Source organism: Nothoprocta perdicaria, unplaced genomic scaffold (assembly GCF_003342845.1).
Source record: "Nothoprocta perdicaria isolate Ctin4 unplaced genomic scaffold, notPer1 scaffold_179, whole genome shotgun sequence".
NCBI classification, from domain to species: Eukaryota; Metazoa; Chordata; class Aves; order Tinamiformes; family Tinamidae; genus Nothoprocta; species Nothoprocta perdicaria.
In genome coordinates this window covers 1,609,070-1,614,581 of record NW_020454971.1, presented here as the reverse complement: position 1 = coordinate 1,614,581, position 5,512 = coordinate 1,609,070, and the positions used below count along the sequence as shown (strand labels likewise).

Below are 5,512 nucleotides of genomic sequence, written 5' to 3'. Positions count from 1 at the left end.
TTAGAACTCTAGGGCACTTAAAGATTTTTGGAAATATGGCTTTTCATTGTAATTAAGGGCATGGATAAAACTGCAAAAATAGTAGTTCCTGCAAAGGAAGTTGCTACTCAACCAGTTCAAAGATTCTGTGACTACAAACTAGAAAAATGCCAAAACAGGCCAAAACTCCTCAGCTTATTGAAAAGAGATTAGCGGTAACAAGCATAATGTTACTAATGCTTATAAGAATGTAAACAAAGTGATGGTTGTTTTAGTGCAGCAAGAGAATCCCTTGTTACCTGTAAGGTTATATAGAATAAAGGCATTGTCTCCCACGTCTCTGTCTGTCGCCGTGACTTTCCCAACTATGAATCCCACCGGTACATTTTCATCTACGCTGAATGTGTTGAATGGATCAAACACAGGTGGCCAGTCGTTAACATCAATGATCTTTATTATAACAGTGCAATAACCCCTTTTCTTCTCAGGGATTCCATCATCTTCAGCATATACCACAATCTGTAAGTCACACAATTATTGGTAATGAGAAATCATACAGATAGATATTTGCATGAAGTTTAAAAGATCTGGAGGGTTCTTAATTTTTGGAGTATTCTTAGAAACTGAATGCAAACCTTGAAGTCACTTCAAAACATTTTTTTGAAAACTTAAGCATATTTGCTTGATTTAAAAAGTCTTTCTTCTTTCTGTTCAGAACCAATTTACCATCATTTTTTTCCTGAAGCTAAGTAAGATCATAATATTGGCTGCAAGAATAAAATAAGTTTAACTGAGAGTCTTAGCTCCAAGATCTCAGTGCAGTAGAAACTCAAGCAAACACATAACTCAATGCATGAATCACCACCGTGAAGTTACTATTCACGTGCTCCTGTGTCCACGTGTTTGTAGAACTGGGAGTCTATAAGCATTGCTTGAATTTCAGGTTAGGTATTACAATTTACAGGCTGATTTGCTATAATAAGGAATCATATATGGATGTGCACATTTAACACAACACATAAAATGTTCAAGACCAATCAAGCAAAAAACAAAACAAAAATGTCATCAACTATACAAGGGCAAGATAAGGAACTATGAAAAGATTTAAGAAATTTAAAGCAAACCTGATATTCTGTAGGTTCCTCTTCATAATCAAAGGAGGTGATGGAATAAAGGATTCCTGTAGCTTCATCTATTCTGAATTTTAGGCTATCTCCACTGAGTATGCCATATGTTAGGAAACCATTTCTGCCTGCATCATTATCCTGAGCTTTCAGCTGCACAATCTGAGTAGCGGGTAAATTCTGTCAAGAAAGAACAGATTGAGCCTGTCAGAGACTTTGCTTAGCTCCAGCTTCATGATTTATGTGAAGGAGGAGTAGCAGACACCACATACATTTACAAAAGTATAGACACTTTTCAATCAGAATTAGTTAATTCGGCACAGTAAGAGAAGCGCTTGCTTTCTGTAATATACAGAACAGTTTTTTCCCCCCAGTTCCATTTATAACAGTGATCTTCAGGGACAGTCACCATTTCAAACAGGATCAAATTGTTTTCAAACAGGATCAATGATAAATGCAAGTGTTTGGCTTGCCTTTAAGGAACTACTAGTAGCTTCTAGTCATCCTTTGAAACTCAAAAGACATTTTCAACTTCAAAATCATGTTTCTGTAAGAATATTATTTGGCTAATAAACTTTTTTTTTCAACTGTAAACAACACAGGAAAACAACTGTAAACAACACAGGAAAACTGTAAACAACACAGGAAAAAGAAGTCTGTTTCTTCCTTTTACAAACTGTTACTTAAATTAACATTGACAGCAAATATCAATGTTTAACTTGTACAGCAATTTGATACCTGATCTAAAGTTACAAGATCCAACACAGCATCCAATAGTACCTTCTTTGTAAATACTTCACATGGAAATTAATTTTTAAGTTTGGGAAATTTGGGAAATGTGTAATAGTGAAAATGTATAATAGTTAAATCTATATTTAACTCAACATTAGAAAATGACTAGATTTCAAATCAATTGGGTCTTCAGAATTTATGTGAACTAGCTGGTAATCTCAAAGGCAAGGTATGTGCCATAGAAAATACAGACATGATCAATGTGCTTATTTTTAAAAAATCATCTAGCAGCTGATTGTGTGAAAAGTGTTAGCTGAGAATGCAAACAGTGAAATGTTGGGCTAGATACTTTTGCAGAGATAAATGCCAGGGTTTCCGTTTCAGGCTTCCAAAACATAACAGTAGCAGACTGGAATCTGCCTTGTTTTATATTACTGATAACTTAGGGGCCAGAGGAGTCATAACAGATTATATTTTATGAAGAGGAGGAATAATGCTACTTTTGAGAAGACTTCGGCCTGCTATTTCTCTACATGAAGCTCCTTTATGGGCTGATAAAGAGCCTGGAGGATGACAAGAGCATTCGCTAGATTGGACATGCACATGAAGATGCTCTGTGTACAAATATGCAAGATGATGTGGCTATTTCTTGCTTCATGAAGATTGTTCACTTTTCCTTTAATACATTTATATTTCTGGACCATTTTCTTTGTATTTTGGAAGCTTCAGGTTCAAATAAACCATAGAACATCATATGTCAGAATGGAAAGCTCCTTCAGTTCCAAGATGTACATGCAACGTACTTTTTATTATTTTGAGTGTTCATTTTTGTGAGTCAGTTTATGGAGACATTTTCTTACCTCTTCCAGTTTTTCTTCTACTACAGACGATGGGAAAACTGGAGCGAAATCATTTTCATCAATGATTTCTACATTCACAGAAACTTGATTATATATATTAGAGTTAGATGAATCTGTTGCTTGCACTTTGAAAGAGACTGGAAAATGTTCTACAGTCAAATTCTTTCTTGTTCTTATGATACCAGTGGATGGATCAATAATAAAATACCCTGTTTAAAACAAAACAGAAAATACTGTATTATTTTATTAAACTGAAGATATGGGCCCTTCAATGCAAGATACATATCATGTATATGACTGTCTTCTGTTAAAGTGTCCTTCAAAGAACAAAATAAAACGTAGTATTTTTGTACACTTGCACGAATTTCATAACTATCCAAGGCTATAACTAATAAAACCAAATCTTTCAGAAGGCCAGGATGGGAGCAATAGGGCAGCAGTTCCCAGTTCTCCAGCAGGAGTCCTTCACCTTCCGCTGAAATAGTCAGAGGATTCTGTGAACCTGAGGCAGTCTGCAATTATTGCATGTCCTATGAACTCCTCTTCTTGCTGATAAAAGGAATTTGCAAATACGTTTAAGGAGATAAGAGCTTCATACACTTTACAGAAGTAGCAACACATAGAGGTTGTGTTTGATGACAGAATATAATCAGTTCTAGGGCTTTCATTAGTAGTAGAAAGAAACATTTGAGACAAAGCACCGATTCAGGTGATTGCATGTAAACTTCCTCTACATGTTCAAATTTGCTAAGAAAACATTGTTGAGTTAGCTTTTTACCAGCAAGACTTATGCCCGACTAGGTATTGCCTCTCCACTTGGCTGTAACTTTATGCCTGATCAGGGAGCACCTGATCTCCTGTAGGAGACATGGGAAAGCATAGAGCTAGTGAATCAGCTCTGTATCACGTGGCTATAGCTAATCTGATAGAAACTCAGTCATGTGTCACACTTGATCCATATCAAATCTGTACATCTGGATCCTGCAATAGTCTATACATTCAGTATTAACACTTCAAGACTGAGATAAAAGCAGAAGAAATAATCCAAGAAGAAGAAATATACAAAATCTAAGTGCTTTGCAGCAATAATTCTTTACCACACCTTCTTCCTTGTTATTTCATGTAAATAAATGGCTTACCTTTGCCATAGCTTACCATTTTGATCACCAGATATAATACTGTATACCACAGGGACATTGTACAACACTCTGATCTGTACTACAAATGTATCTGGCGGTGCCTTCTCACTCAGAGGGGCAGGTTGGTAGACTGCCTCAGAGAACAATGGGTAGGAAAGGTTGCTCGGAACTATCATTATCGACACCTGCAGGGCAAAAACACATGAGCCCAGTGGTCGTATAACTATGTTTTCAGGTTTAGCAGACTTTTTCAGGTTTGCAAGTGCCAAAGTCTAGAACATTTTCAGAAAGAAAAACCTTGAAAACTGCTGAAAAGTTTGATTGTTGAGTTTGACACATTCATATCTCAAAAGCAGCAAAGCTTTGTGAAGGATGCAAGCAAACTCATTAGTTTAGGCTCACCACTATATTTTCCTAAATGTAGAGAGGGATCCCAGTTCATCACATACAACACACTTCACATGAGCAGCCTGGCTAAACAGCTCTCAGAAAGAGGTACTGCATTTGTAACAGATTTTTCCACATGGGGTATGTATGACCAGAGCAGGAGTTAACAAACTCCCGGTTTGGTTTCAAGGTTTGGAAGTAGGGAATTTTGAAGTACTGATGTATATAAACAACTATAACTACTTTTATATCTATAAGTAATTAATGCCTCATGCTTCACAAAAATAATGACAACTTGCTAGCCAGTTACTGTCTAGTTCTGTGAAGAATAAGAGCTCACAATTCTACATTTTGAAATTCAATCAAATGTCATTTTGTACATGTTTTTATGCATACACATTTCTAGTCCTTTTTTGACTTCTGTGTGAATTTTAAGTTGTGATGTTGAGCAAAAGATCAGATTTATAAGCAGCATAAAATTCTTTGTTTTATATTTAAGTATCCCTACATTTAAAATTCTTTTTTTTTCTTCATATTATAAGAGGAAAAAACAGGAATATATGATATGCTGTCTCTTGTTGACCATATCACATATATCTATTATGTCTTCCTTACTGTCCTACACTTCTGACCTTGTGTAGAAGTCTCAATTTCTGTAACACTCCTCTCTGATGGTACATAGTTTTGGTCTTTAATACATAATCTCTATTTTTAACATCTTTTTTTTTTTTCTGGAACCATATGATCAGAACAATGATGGGTGATGTGTCAACAATGGTTACAGTGGCATAACTCTGTAAATATTATCATTCTGTATCTCATTCCTGCAATAGAGTGGATATTCTGACTCCAGTTTTGCAGTTTTCCCTCCTAATGCCCATTCCCCAGAGAAGTTACACTCAGCTTAGAATAAGACTACTTGGTAAATAAACTGTGCAAGCAGATACTGAAGGAAAAAGTTCAGTACCTTGGCAGAGGTGGAAAGAGGTGGCACGCCGAAATCTGTGGCAGTGACTGTCAAAGAGTAATACAAAGGAACACTCTGCTTTGACAAGTCTCTTGTTAAATTGAGTTGTCCTGTGGTACTGGAAAGACTAAAGAGGCCTTCTGAGTTTCCATCTGAAGAGAGAAAAAACAGTGATGGAAATGTTCAACAGAGCTAGCAGAGTACAGTGACTGATTTATATACCCAGACTTAAGAGACATGGGTTAAAATTGCAATCTGTAGGTGTGATTTGGCCCAAGGCAGCTGGCCTCTCTGCCTTTCTTGATTCTTCATCTAAATCAGGGA

At 36.2% G+C, this 5,512-nt stretch overlaps 1 long non-coding RNA gene across 1 annotated transcript; it reads right to left on the bottom strand.

The window, feature by feature from the left end:
- Positions 1 to 1,206: 1,206 nt before the first annotated feature.
- On the bottom strand, positions 1,207 to 3,977 carry LOC112944938. Its single transcript, XR_003248883.1, has 3 exons — positions 3,851 to 3,977; positions 2,696 to 2,904; positions 1,207 to 1,283 (listed from the first exon to the last, which is right to left on the bottom strand). It is a non-coding gene; the product is annotated as an uncharacterized LOC112944938 (long non-coding RNA).
- Between the last annotated feature and the right edge of the window lie 1,535 nt (positions 3,978 to 5,512).